Genomic DNA, 15414 nt, shown 5'->3' on the forward strand with positions numbered 1-15414 from the left:
GTGCGCTGCAGGATTTTAATCCATGACGGCGTAGTGTGTTACTAATGGTTTTCTTTGAGACTGTGGTCCCAGCTCTCTTCAGGTCATTGACCAGGTCCTGAAGTGTAGTTCTGGGCTGATCCCTCACCTTCCTCATGATCATTGATGCCCCACGAGGTGAGATCTTGCATGGAGCCCCAGACCGAGGGTGATTGACCGTCATCTTGAACTTCTTCCATTTTCTAATAATTGCGCCAACAGTTGTTGCCTTCTCACCAAGCTGCTTGCCTATTGTCCTGTAGCTCATCCCAGACTTGTGCAGGTCTACAATTTTATCCCTGATGTCCTTACACAGCTCTCTGGTCTTGGCCATTGTGGAGAGGTTGGAGTCTGTTTGATTGAGTGTGTGGACAGGTGTCTTTTATACAGGTAACGAGTTCAAACAGGTGCAGTTAATACAGGTAATGAGTGGAGAACAGGAGGGCTTCTTAAAGAAAAACGAACAGGTCTGTGAGAGCCGGAATTCTTACTGGTTGGTAGGTGATCAAATACTTATGTCATGCAATAAAATGCAAATTAATTACTTAAAAATCATACAGTGTGATTTTCTGGATTTTTGTTTTAGATTCCGTCTCTCACAGTTGAAGTGTACCTATGATAAAAATTACAGACCTCTACATGCTTTGTAAGTAGGACAACCTGCAAAATCGGCAGTGTATCAAATACTTGTTCTCCCCACTGTATTTATATAGTCTTATTCCATTCCTTTACTTAGATTTGTGTGCATTAGTTATTTGTTGTGGAATTGCTAGAAATTACTTGTTAGATATTGCTGCACTGTCGGAACTAGAAGCACAAGCATTTCGCTACACTCGGAATAACATCTGCTAACCATGTGTATGTGACCAATACAATTTGATTTGAGTTGATCATGTTATGGTTATGCTTGTCATCGGCAAGGACTAGGGAGTTTTTTAGGATAAAATGAAAAGGAATGAATCTATGCACAGGCAAAATCCTGGTACAGTCTGCTTTCCAACAGGCACTGGGAGACAAATTAACCTTTCAGCAGGACAATAACCTAAAAGACAAAGACAAATATACAGTGGAGTTGCTTACCAAGACGACATTGAATGTTCCTGAGTGGCCTAGTTACAGTTTTGACCTAAATCGGCTTGAACATCTATGGCAAGACTTGAAAATGACTGTCTAGCAATTATCAGCAACCAACTTGACAGAGCTTGAAGAATTGAAAAATATTGTGCAAATATTGTACAATCCAGGTTTGCAAAGTTCTTAGAGACGTACCCAGAAAGACTCACAGCTGTAACTGCTGCCAAAGGTGATTCACATATTTAATCCATTTTTAATTCAGGGTGTAACACAACAAAATGTGGAGTAAGTCAAGGGATGTGAATACTTTATGAAGGTACTGTAAATATAATACATGTAAATACTACAGTATTTCATTTGCAAATACCCTGCACATTCCCCTCCCGCGTATTGCAGTTTGTGCCACCCATAAGTAACAAACCTACATGCCAAGTATAGACCATGTATTATGTTCCCTACAGATTATAGAGAAGAGCTGAAGTGCTGAACTATCAGTCTTACCTGCCCACAGGTTATGGAAAGTTGTGTTAATATTTCTCCAGTAGGAGAAAGCCTCCATTTCTATGTTGACAATAATAAAACCTTAACATATAGTATACTATATATGTATATGTATATAGTATACTACAGTCCGCAAAAACGCTACAGTAAATACTGAAGTATATACTACAGTTTTATTTGACTATGTTATTTATTCTATAGGTAACTGTAAATACTACAATATACCACAGTAAATACTACAGTGGGAATACTTTAGTATTCATACCATAGTATATGATCATATTTTTTCATGCGCGTGTCATTCACAGCTGTTCGCGTGCTGACTACCTAGCGTCATACTTTGAGCTCTTGCGTGTCATGGAGTTTTTGGTTATGTATCCCTTCGACAGTTTGGAGCCTGTGGTGTCTGCTCCTGTTGGCCAAAATAGGAAACTTTCTGAAGAACCTCATGAAAAGGAGAGAGCCAAGATCCAGCAATGGGAAACGATAATAGGCTACTTACTGCAAACATATGGAGGCTGCAAACATCCTAACAGAAAAACCTGTAAAAACCCCATAAGATTGTTCCAAAAGTTGCTTAAATGTCCAAATAGGAAACACACGTTGTATACATTGTTCACCCTCTGAACACAACAAATGAGTTATGTTATATTTGCACAATATAGTTGAAACAAAGGAAATATTTTTTAAATGTATTTATTTATGTGTCGATACTTTATGACATGTAACTGTTTAAAACCCAATCGGGATACTTTTTCTATCGGAGTTCTGTTCTTACTTAGGAGAATGGGGGGAGGGGACTCGTTGCATGGTCCAGTCAGTGTTCCCCCTCCGCAAAATACAGCTGGAAGATTTTTTTCATTAATAATTCTGATAAAACGCGGGCTTAAAAATTATGTTTAGTAATTAATTTAACATTTAAAATTTGAATAACAAGGGCAAATCTGAGGGGGCACGTGCCCTTTGTTCCCCCTATGGAATGACACCTCTGGGTGAGAGTGTGTGCGTGTGTGTGCGCGTGCCTGGATACGTGTGTACGGGCGTGTCTGTGTGTTATTATAAAGGTGTGTGTGTATTTACTAAAGCTATTAGACCTACCCATCTAGTCAACAGGCAGACAGAGGGACACACACAGTGATTGAACCAGCGATACTGCAGTATCGAAATGTGAATCGCTTTGTAAGAAATGTGAATCGCTTCGCTAGCTAACTAGCTCAGCTATGCTGATCTTGAATGACTGTTATCCAGTTAGTATATGTCTTTCGTTTGTAAATTCATTCTGGCTATCTACTCCGATTTTAGAGCACTCTCATCTGAGTGTGCCAGAGAGCAGAAAAATAGATTCATTTCCAAAATGCGCAACACCCGCTGAATATGACAGGTGTAAGTAAAAGTCGGCAAAAAAAAGTTGTTAAATTGTTGCTAGCCGCACAGTTAGTCATTAACGCTCTAGATAACATGTGAACAGCCTAACCAGCTCTGCTAGGGTGAGTAAAATGGTCAGAGTAAGATGTTCTCTCATTTGTGTCTGGAAGTAGGTAGCAAGCTAGCCAACTTTAGCCAACTGCTTGACTGCAGTTGTGAGGAACGCTAGAATCAACCCTACTCCTCGGGCCAGATCTTCCAGTGTAAATAGTGCGGTGTGCGCTCAGAATGCTCAGAGAGTGAACCGCTCTGAATTTACAAAAACACAATCCGACAGGGCTCGTCATTGACGAACCACCCAGAGCACACTCTGACACACTGAAGGCAATTTATGAACCCACACTTAGTTGTCAGTCAAATGTATTTAGCATCGATCAAATGGGCAGGCGGGTTCCCATTCAGTTGTCAGAACGTGGGTTGGGACAAGCATGCATTTGCAGGGAAGCTGCAGAAGGACGAGCAGGCTACTATTCCCCATTGTCTATCAGTGCAATTTTGACGGCCAGCTAGCTGAAAAAGTTTGAGAGGGTTTATCTAATGTTCCCTCGTTAGATTTGAGCTCACCTCGCTCTGGCTAGCATTAGTTGTTGATCTTGTTGTTGTTGACGTGAATAACTGAGGGGGAGCGAGCCTACCTTTTCATGGTTGTTTGATCAACAGGACAGTATATTTCACAAATGTAAGAGGAATCCCATGGTGTTTACATATTTGCCGAAATCCATTCGGGTGTATTTTATGGCTGTTGGTGAACGCGTCCTAATGCTCTAAATTCGCGCTGTTGCAACTGCCTGTAAACACACAGTCCGGTTCAAAGTGAATGGTGGCAGGCCTTTGTGGCCAAAAGCTTATTTGCATAAAGGCCCAATGTAGCTCTGATTGGCTATGGCGCACCGGTCTGCATAGACTCTGGTCCTGGACGAGACAGATGGGTTTTATTTACGACAGTGTCTATTAATTGTCCAAATGCACGGTCGCTTTCCCACTCTATATCGCTATAGAATTTCCACAAATGCCTTACTCTACATAATTCCCAAACATTCTATGAATTTATGAAGGCGTGAAAATGACCAAATCTAAGTGCTTGCTTGTCAGAAAATGCGGGAAAAAAAGGTGTCATATTCTTCCTGTGGGTGTATATGAACAAATTTGAATTAGATTTCATGTTGCTAAAACGCCGTCAGGTCCTCTTTAATTCATGAATCCATTCATTCCGATTACCGTATGTCATTACAGTAGGTGTCCTCCGATGTGAAACACAGCATGTTACTTGCCGCTAGGCTACCTACAAGTTACTGTCACATTCACGTTTTCTCTGTTCACATCTGTTCACATATTGGACTTGTGAGAATGAAACCAAGTGGACTGGTGATGGAAGAAGTGCCCGGTCAGTCTCGGGAGCGGATGGAGGGATCTCCCTCTCTCTATGTCTCTCACTCTCTCCCTCTCAGGCCAGTTCTGGAGGAGTAAAGACACTGACATACATCACATCTCTCTCACGCCCTCATACACGCCCTCACTCCCAATCCAACTCCTCTGTGGATGCACCACTCTCATCCCAGGAGAACGATCGAGCTACACTGGATCGATTAGCCTGTTCTGTAGCTACCCCACATCAGCTACCCCACATTCAGATCTCACATCATTTCATATTTTATCAGAGCTTTATTTAGATCGCCTGGATACAATGTAACCAATAGTATAGTCCCAAAATGGCAAACCACAAACTCCCTGCCCATCTGGCACTCCAGGCAGGCTAGAGCAAATGTACTGTTTGAAAGTTGTTGAATAGTATCACATAGTATTTGAACCCAGGTCTGATCCACAACTCCACATCTAGCAGTTTCTCTCCAGGAGAGAGGAGAGCAGTAGGAGAAGAGATGTGGTCAGCACTACTGCCTTTATGTCCAGATGGTGTGGATTGTAGAGAGCCCAGTAAGGGGTCCCTATGCTATGTCCTTGGGCAGACAACAGTGATTCATACAGTCAGTACATACAGCCAGACATTCAGTGGTAAAGTAAAAGCATCCAAAATGCGTGAGAGGAAGACCTCACTGCACAGAAAGCACTGCGCTGTGTATTCAGCTCAGATTCCAGACCACAGGAAAGCGTTGGGATAATAACTGAAAGTGGTAGCTACAGTGATTGCTGTTATTTGCAAAGGATATTACACTATTTAGATATCTAATAGTAACAAATTGTTGACATTCGTGTACCATTTTCTGGCCCCATCTGAAACCCGAGCCTTTGCCAAAGGAATTGTGCTCCTCTGCTGTAGTTTAGTAGGTGATAGGGTAATGATTGTGTGTGCCCATAGATCGGCCAGATCAGCACAGAGGGGAATCAGGGACATATTCATAAGCACCATCCATTGCCTCAGCTCCAACTAACCACCATCAGCCATCTCTCCATTTCTGAGCCAGCGAAAAATAATAAGTCAAAGAGAGAGAGAGAGAGAGAGCGAGAGGGGAGAGGGAGAGGGGAGAGGGAGAGAGAGGGGCAAGAGAGAGAGTGGGGAAGAGAGAGAGGGAGGGAGAGAGAGAAGGAAAGGGAGCCAGCTAGCGAGAGAGAACGAGAGAGAGCGAGAAGGTCAGAGAGAGGAAAAGAGAAAACCTTCTGAAACACAGAGAGAACAGCTCACAGGAGGAAGACAGACATGAAACGTTTAGTCTTTTCATCATTTTCTAATCAGCCAATTACATCCCGCCTAGCGCTCCTGCCTGCCTTACAAACCACTCCAATTCCTTTGATACCCACTTTGCTCTGTGAGGAATTGGAAGGCGAAGACCAGATCGCACAGCTCTGGCAATGCATTGGGGGAAGGAACAGAGGGAGATGGAGAAAATGGGAAAGAACAAGAAAAAGTAGGAAGCCTCGACCGACCGTGCAGTAGGGAGAATGAAGGGAGGAAGGGCGACAAAAAGAAAAGTGGGTCTTTATTAGTGGGAGTAACTTTGACACTTTGGGCAGACCGCAGAGCACCCAGCGCCAGTCCATCCGTCATCCAGCTTTCCCACTGATGAGCTGGGGAAACAAATCACAGGCAGACCAGGCTTTGCCTGCAGCCCAAACGGCACCCTATTCCCTACCCTGGTCAAAATTAGTGCACTGTGTAGGGAATAGAGTGCCATTTGGGACACAGCCTTTATTTTGCCGCCTGGGTGACTTGCTTGTCTGCGTTGTCAGAAGCAAGGCCCATGTCTTCCCGGCATCCCAATCCCAATCCCGCTGATGTCTCCCCCCAACCTGCTCCGCGCCATCCCCTCATCGTCCCCTCTCCCGCTGGGACTTCTCTCTTCTTCTCTTCCATTTCCTTTTCTCTCCCTCCCTCTCTCCCCTCCCTTTCCTCCCCTTCTCCCCCCTCTCATCTCCCCCTCTGCTCCTCCCCCTCTCCTTCTTTCGTCTTTCCCCCCACTACCCCTCTCTCCCTCCCTCTCCCCCCATTCCCCTATTTTTCTATTCATTATGTAGATAGGTCTCTCTGTTTTACCCCCATCCCTGGTGTTTATTTTATTCTTTATTCATCGCTGATATACAGTATATTTCTGCTATTTATCTCTTATGGAGTGGCAGCGTCGTTGCTTATACGGCTTGATAAGTTGAGAACACAGAGAGCATCAATCACTGTCACTTAGCGCCTCAACGCAACGACGCGTCAACGAGTCCCGTCTCTCATTCTGCCACCATACGCTCCCTCTCTCCTATCTGCCTCTCTTTCTCTCACTATATCTCTATTTCTCTGCCTCTCGCTCTCCTCCCTCCTCTCCTCCTTTAACTGCCATGAACTCAACCAATACATACATCTGCGAAGGGGGCACGGTTTGGCGTCGGCAATCTGAGTCAAATATATGTTTACACGTTTACAAATGAGAAATTCAGCAGCGCGACGTCGGTTCTTATTCCGCTTTGCCTTTTTCGCCCCCTGGGAGGCTGCCTAGCTCTCCCCCCTCCGCCTAGCGCCCGGCTTCTAGCCTCCAACTCCGAGAGTTTCTCTGTGCAACTTATTTAGATGAATGATTAAACTTAAAGCACAGCCAGGAGTCTTGCTACTCTTATTTAAAGAAGAATGGGAAAACTGTCATCTTTTGATGCATTGCCTGCCATCCGGCATGCAAAAGAGATGCCCTCCACCTCTCACTACCTCCCTCTCTCTGCCTCTCTCTCTCTCTTTCTCTCGCTCTGTGCCTCTCTCTCTCTCTACCTCCCTTGCTCTACCTTTGCTTCTCCTCCTCCCTCTCTCCCGCTCTCTCCCTCTCTCTACTCTGAAAACAGTGTGATTGATCAGGGTGGAGCGGCATCAGTGACAACATCGTAGTCCACCCACCCAACGGCCACCCGAGCAGGGCATGCTGATCTGAGAGATAGATATGCTGATCTGAGAGAGAGAGATAGAAGGAAGATTGCTTACTTCTCGCTGATCTATCAGTCACTGAAGTTACTCCAGAAAGAAAGAAAGAAAGAAAGAAAGAAAGAAAGAAAGAAAGAAAGAAAGAAAGAAAGAAAGAAAGAAAGAAAGAAAGAAAGGAGGTTCCGATGGCTTTGGCTCTTCCACATCATGCACAGTCACACTCACACTGTAGAAGAACGCATTCTAGCATCATCATCACCTGTCTCTCTGTTAGAGTTATAATTATGTTGGAAGGAATGCTGAAACCTTGAGAACACACACGCACAGAGAAATGCTGAATTACCCCAAAACCTCTTATGAAGACCTTATCTCTAGATGGAAGAGTTACTGTGTTGATTGATGAGGTAATAAAAAAAATACTAAAAGTTGACTATAGAGTACTTACTATGGAATGCTGTAGTAAACTGTAGTATATTGTATTATACTGTAGAATACATATTGTAGTATCCCTTGATCATGGGTAGTACTTAGTACAGAATTGTGTAGTATACTATAGAATACTATAGTAAATACTAAAGTATTATCCACACAACAACACTATAGTAAATACCAAAGTAATGTTCACACAACAACACTATAGTAAATACCAAAGTAATGTCAGAAAGAACACTACCGTCCGCTAAAACACAATTTTTTAAAACTATTGTAAATACTACAGTATTTAATTTGCAAATACCATTGCCCATTCCCCTCCCTTGTATCCCAATTTGTGCCACCTGTAAGTTAGAAAGCGACATGGCAAGTATAGACCATTCAGTGTGTTCCCTATGGTTATAAAAAGAGCAGGAGCTCTGAACTCTCTGTTCAGAACCCAGTCCGACCTACCTACAGGTTATGGGAAATTTGCTCTTTTAGTATTTCTCCAGTAGGTTTCCTAAAGGAGAAAGCCCCCCACTTTTTTGTTGAAGTTAATAAAACAAAAACACTTTAACAAATACTACAGTAATGTCCCCAAAAACACGACAGTAACTACTACAGTGTACTGTACTACAATATGCAAAAACACTACAGTAAATACGACTGCAGGGGTACTCAGTCTATTTGTAGTACTATTTGGGAAGGTCCGGTCACACACATTTCCTAGGTGGTTAATTAAGGTCCGGATGGATAATGTCATTTATCGGTGTAATAGCAAACCCCCACCTTACAAACCATGCGACCCCAAACTTTTCACACCCCTCTTGTTGGAGGAGAGAAAATGTTGCATTTTGCACGGGGCAGAGATTTTCCAATTGCGTATGGAGGTACTACATAATAATACAGTCTACAAAAACACTACATTAATTACTACAGTATAGTATACACTACCGTTCAATAGTTTGAGGTCACTTAGAAATGTCCTTGTAGGGGCCTCCTGAGTGGCGCGGTGGTCTAAGGCCACTAGAGATTCTGGGTTCGAGTCCAGGCTCTGTCGCAACTGGCCGCGACCGGGAGGCCCGTGGGGCGGAGCACAATTGGCCCAGCATCGTCCGGGTTAGGGGGGGGGGGTTTGGCCGGCAGGGATATCCTTGTCTCATCACGCACTAGCGACTCCTGTGGCGGGCCGGGCGCAGTGCACGCTGACACGGTCGCCTGGTGTACGGTGTTTCCTCCGACACATTGGTGTGGCTGGCTTCCGGGTTAGATGGGCATTGTGTCAAGAAGCAGTGCGGCTTGGTTGGGTTGTGTTTCGGAGGACGCATGGCTCTCAACCTTCGCCTCTCCCGAGTCCGTACGGGAGTTGCAGCGATGAGACAAGACTGTAACTACTAAAAATGTCTTTGTTTTTGAAAGAAAAGCACATTTTTTTTGTCCATTTAAAATAACATCAAATTGATCAGAAATACAGTGTAGACATTGTTAATGTTGTAAATGACTATTGTAGATGGAAAAAGCTGATTTTTAATGGAATATCTACATAGGCGCACAGAGGCCCATTATCAGCAACCATCACTCCTGTGTTCCAATGGCACATTGTGTTAGCTAATCCAAGTTTATAATTTTAAAGGCTAATTGATCATTAGAAAACCCTTTGGAATTATGTTAGCACAGCTGAAAACTGTTGTCCTGATTAAAGAACCAATAAAATTGGCCTTCTTTAGACTAGTTGAGTATCTGGAGCATCAGCATTTGTGGGATCGATTACAGGCTCAAAATGGCCAGAAACAAAGACCTTTCTTCTGAAACTTGTCAGTCTATTTTTGTTCTGAGAAATGAAGGCTATTCTATGCGAGAAACTGCCAAGAAACTGAAGCTCTCGTACAACACTGTGTACTACTCCCTTCACAGAACAGCGCAAACTGGCCCTAACCAGAATAGAAAGAGGAGTGGGAGGCCCCAGTGCACAACTGAGCAAGAGGACAAGTACATTAGAGTGTCTAGTTTGAGAAACACACGCCTCACAAGTCCTCAACTGGCAGCTTCATTAAATAGTACCCGCAAAACACCAGTCTCAACGTCAACAGTGAAAAGGTGACTCCGGAATGCTGGCCTTCTAGGCCTCCCACTTCTCGTTCTATTCTGGTTAGAGTCAGTTTGCGCGGTTCTGTGAAGGTATAAAGTTTGTTTTAGTTTAGTTTATTAATTCAACCATTTTAAAAAACAAGCACACATAAACTTGAAAAAGCCATACATGCACATTAATAAAATCATGGAGGATAACACACAATAAAGTCTGGGACTTATTTCCATTGTGGTCCTCCTGAGACAAGATGGCTAGACAAGATCAAACACAGTATGGCAATGAAATAATAAAACAAAAACAGAGAAGAAGAACATCTATCTCGTCATTCCAGTTACATCATAGGGGTTATTCATATGGGCACAGAAGACATCAAACATATTTTTACTTTATTTTTAAAGCTGCCCAGAGAGGACATTGATTTTATGGGCAGAGGCAACTCATTCCATTCTGAGGCTCCAGTATACAAGAAAGTACCTTTCCCAGCATTACTTCTGAACCTGTATAAGCACACATCAGCAACACCTGATCTGGTGCTGTGATTGTGTGCATCCCTAACACGAGGAAAGTAATCACTTAGATATCTGGGCGCAGGACCATAAATACTCCTGTAAGCCAAACCTAGTCTAATCTGGGACACCCTAGCCTCAACAGGCAGCCAGTTTAGTTCCTGAAAGCAGCTCCTGCCTATGTGAGTACGTGGACTCACCTTCAATACTACCATGATCAGCTTATTCTGGGCTCTCTGGAGCTTCCCCTTCAAAAATTTAGATAAGCCCCCAAACCAGGAAGTACTAGCATAGTCAAAATTGCATTGAATGAGGGCAGTAGCTAGCACTTTCATAGAGTCCTTATTGAGCAGCTTGGACTTTCTAGCCAAAAACTTAGTCCTGGCATTAACCTTCCCTTGCACCTTATTGGCCATGCTCACACCTCCCAAGCTTCCATCAAGGATACATCCCAAGTAGCTAACAGAGGTTTTAGAAGTCAGCACCTCACCCCCTAACTCCACTCTGATTTCAGACAACCTACACAATTTAGGTCTGGATCCAAAAATAATTGCTTCAGTTTTCCCTAAGTGCAGAGATAGCTTATTATCTCCAAGCCATTTGCTAATGTTAGTAAGCTCTGAGCTAAGTATGCTCTCCAACATAGTTTTACTTTTGTGAGACACCAGAAGTGTAGAGTCATCTGCATAAAGAAAAAGACGGCAAGAACAAGCATCTTTCATATCGTTAATATACAATAAAAACAGCAGAGGCCCAAGCACGCTCCCCTGCGGAACGCCACAACTCATTGGTTTTGCCTGAGACAGTGAACCATTAACCTCTACCACTTCCTCCCTTCCTAATAAATAGGACTTTACCCAGCCTAGAGGGATAGTGCTTAACCCCAGTGCCTCCAGTTTGGAGATTAGGAGACAGTGGTTAACTGTAGGTATAAAGGTATAAAGAGGAGGAGAGCTCTAGGAAATTGTCTACTAACCCTGCAGCCCTATTAGAGAGAGACCTTTAGTCTACACTGTATATCTATCTCCTGACTCAATGCCAAAACACAACACAGGCCAAGTCAGCCACAAGAAATACAGTACAGGAGTTATAGCTTTGTCTTCTCTCTCTGAGTTAGGTGTGTGTGTCTTGGATCCCGTTGGCTTTCTAAGGAAGAGAAGACTTGCATCCCAAATGGCTATATACTAAATGGCACCCTATTCCCCTATGGGCCCTGGTAAAGAAGTAGTGCACTATAGGGAATATGGTGCCATTTGGGATGCAGCCAATACCATGTAATCATTCATTTTGAAGGGATTGTTATTCTAACAAACCCTACTTTTTTACTTTACCGAGCTCAGTCATTGACATCATCTGTCTATCCATAAACTTTTTTGAATATTTTATAGCTCATACTCGTACCCCGGGTCATGATTTATTTTTCTCTCTTGTTGAAGCCTCAGTGCAACGCTCATATTGTACTATGCAACACATGCTGCATATTACAGTTAAACCAGAGTCTACTAAGAGAATAGTAGCAATTGAATGGAAGGTTTCAATCTTACTGTACAGGCATGTTGACATGCTTTATTGTTCTTATTCATTAATTCATTCATTTACACGATTACATTTATTATTTGTTTCAAATTCATGTTTATACAGTACATAACTGTGTGAAGGCAGGCACGGAAAGCCTTAAACAAACAATCTGGCTCGTCTATACAGATGCAAGCAACAATAAAATATGTAAATAGCAGGCTACTGTTTCTCATTTGTTCCTCATTCTGGTGATGAAAAGTACCCGGTGTGTTTCAAATCAACCAGCCATTATACCTAATGATCAAGCAGTTGTTTTTAAAATGATTCTATCATGATTTACAGATAAATTATTGTTGACTACGCCTATCAGTCCTCCAGCCAAAATCAGTCCCAGAACTACCTTAAAATTGCATGGGAGATATTACTGCTGTAGAAGCCACAGGAAGATTATTCATTATTGGGTGAAGAGATCCTCATTTCTCTGTTATTATGCTCTCCTAATCTCTCTTTGTGTCATATGTTGTTTTTATTTGGCCTTTCTTTCTCTTTTCTTTCTCGCAATCTCCCTTGATATTCTCTTGTATGTCTTATTAGACCTCTCTCTCTCCCTTTCTACTCTTTCTTCCTTACACTCCTCTCTGCCTCTCTCTTCCACCTCTCTCTCTCTCTCTCTCTCTCTCTCTCTCTCTCTCTTCCCTCTATTTCTCTCTCTCCCACTCTCTCTCATTCCCCACACTCCTCTCATTCGTTCTGTCCGCCCCCCCCCCCCTTACTGTGGTTATGTGTTATCTGCCACGGCTCCATTTCCCTGCTGACTGATACTCCCTGACTCAGTCGCTTTAATTTTCATGATAATCCAGCAACACCACTAGACTGCCAAATCGCGTTTACTGCCTTTTCTCTTTTTTTCTCTTTTTTTACCAACCGGTTTATCTCTTTTCCTTGGGGCTTTATTTTGCTCTCTGTAATTAAATGTCATTTCCAGCTCTCCCTTCTTCTTCGGCGAATGAAAAAAAGTGTATTATTTTATTATGAGATCATTGTCAAAATAGAATGGATGGATACGTCCTTGCCCTGTATCTGTAGTATGCAGCCCAAATTCCATCCCATTCCCTTTATTGTGCACTACTTTTGACCAAAGACGCATGGGAATACGCACAAAAAAAAAAGGAGAACACTTTTTGTTCCAGCTAGGACCTTTTTGAGTTTCATGTAGGATTCTACCTGGAACCAAAAGTGTTCTTCAAAGGGTTCTCCTATGGGGACAGTCAAATAACCCTTTTAGGTTCTAGATAGCACCTTTTTTCCCCTAAGAGTGTAGATTGCCATTTGGGATGCAGACTCTGTGACTTGGCAGTACACTGAAGCCCCACCACCAGCTATCTATGGAGTGACAACAATATAATTCTACATTTCTGAAAACCTTTTTATTCATTTGAATGAAAACAGTATCTGTCATCTTGTGTGTGACCCGTATAGTGCTGTAACTTCAGTTTTATATTCTACTCCTTTCAAGTTCATTTCCATGGTAATAACATTGTTTTATCTCATATCATATATCCAGTAAGCTAGCAACCTGTACTACTACACTAATCAAGACTGACAGAACTATGCCATTTCAATTTGTGAGAATAATTTTAGATACTTTTACTCTTGTGGCTGAGCTACGTTTGTAGCTCAAATGCAATGTAGTGTAACATACGATTATATCAAACACAGCATGTGCAGGTGTAGTTTGTTGGATTCTCTCTTACAAAATCAAACCTTACTTGCCAGATAGTAGATGTCTTATCTCATCATTCATTGTGAAATTCAGACATCGGGTTTATCAAAAACATTTTTGTTCTGTTTTGCTTGAAAAGGAAATCGAACAGTAGAGCGAGCAAAAGGCAGAAATGTTGAGGTACAGCTACCAAATGTAAAAGTATGCTCGCTCAAGCGGACACGAGAAGAGTAATATGTGGAGTACGCAGAAAGTAAAAAAATCCAAACTCCAGCCGGCTCATTGCTCATCTCTAGTGCATGTGGGGTGGTCGAGGTGGCGGTGGTAGATTCTTAGGAAAAAAAAGAGTTCCAAAAGGGTTCTTTGTGGAGGATACGGGTTCTAACCAAGAACCGTCTTCATCTGAATAACTATTTTTGGAAGATGAGGGTTCTTTGTAAGGCAAAGGATTCTACCTAGAACCTTTAACATCCTAAGAACCGTTTTTGTGGGGGAAAAAATATTTGAGGATTCTTTGGAAGGTAAGAAATATTCTTTGGAAGACAAGAAGGTTCTACGTAGAAGCCTTCTGAATCTGAACACAGCAAATTAGCCAGTGAGAGAGTAAAACATTTGCGGATTTTTTATGATTGTCTTTGTTTTTTCCATTTCCATGAATTAATTTATTAATCTTATGCTACATCATGATAAATAACATACAAAATCAAATCGAATTGGTCACATACACATGGTTATGTAATGTGAGTGTAGTGAAATGCTTGTGCTTCTAGTTCCAACAGTGCAGTAATATCTAACAAGTAATATCTAACAATTCCCAACAACTACCTACTACACACAAATCTAACAAGTAATCTAACAATTTCTCACCAACTACCTAATGCACACAAATCTAAAGGGGTGAATGAAAATATGTATATATAAATATATGGATGATCGATGGCCGAGCGGCATAGGCAAGGTGCAGTAGATGGTATAAAATACAGTATTTACATGTGGTATGAGTAATGTAAGATATGTAAACATTATTAAAGTGGCATTATTTAAAGTGGCATTGTTTAAAGTGACTAGTGATCCATTTATTAAAGTGTCCAGTGATTGGGTCTCAGTGTAGGCAGCAGCCTCTCTGAGTTAGTGATGGCTATTTAACAGTCTGATGGCCTTGAGATAGAAGCTGTTTTTCAATCTCTCAGTCCCAGCTTTGATGCACCTGTACTGACCTCGCTGTGTGTGAACAGGCAGTGGCTCGGGTAGTTGTTGTCCTTGATGATCTTTTTGGCCTTCCTGTGACATCGGGTGTTGTAGGTGTCATGGAGGGCAGGTAGTTTGCCCCCAGTGATGCGTTGTGCAGACCGCACCACCCTCTGGAGAGCCTTGCGGTTGAGGGTGGTGCAGTTGCCATACCAGGCTGTGATACAGCCCGACAGGATGGATGCTCTCGATTGTGCATCTGTAAAAGTTCATCAGGGCTTTGGGTGACAGGCCAAATTTCTTCAGCATCCTGAGGTTGAAGAGACACTGTTGCGCCTTCTTCACTACACTGTCTGTGTTGGTGGACCATTTCAGTTTGTATGTGATGTGTACGCCCAGGAACTTAAAACTTTCCACCTTCTCCACTGCTGTCCCTTCGATGTGGATAGGGGGTTGCTCTCTCTGCTGTTTCCTGAAGTCCACGATCATCTCCTTTGTTTTGTTGACGTTGAGTGAGAGGTTGTTTCCCTGACACCATACTCCGAGTACCCTCACCTCTTCCTGTAGGCTGTTTCGTCGTGGTTGGTTATCAAGCCCACTACTGTTGTGTTGT

General features: G+C 42.6%; 1 non-coding gene across 1 annotated transcript; it reads left to right on the top strand.

Moving 5' to 3' along the window:
• Nucleotides 1–8261: 8261 nt before the first annotated feature.
• LOC120065745 lies at nt 8262–8315 on the top strand. Its single transcript, XR_005478699.1, has one exon. It is a non-coding gene; the product is annotated as a U7 small nuclear RNA (small nuclear RNA).
• The last annotated feature ends 7099 nt before the right edge of the window (nt 8316–15414 follow it).

This window comes from Salvelinus namaycush, chromosome 20, assembly GCF_016432855.1.
Source record: "Salvelinus namaycush isolate Seneca chromosome 20, SaNama_1.0, whole genome shotgun sequence".
NCBI lineage: Eukaryota > Metazoa > Chordata > Actinopteri > Salmoniformes > Salmonidae > Salvelinus > Salvelinus namaycush.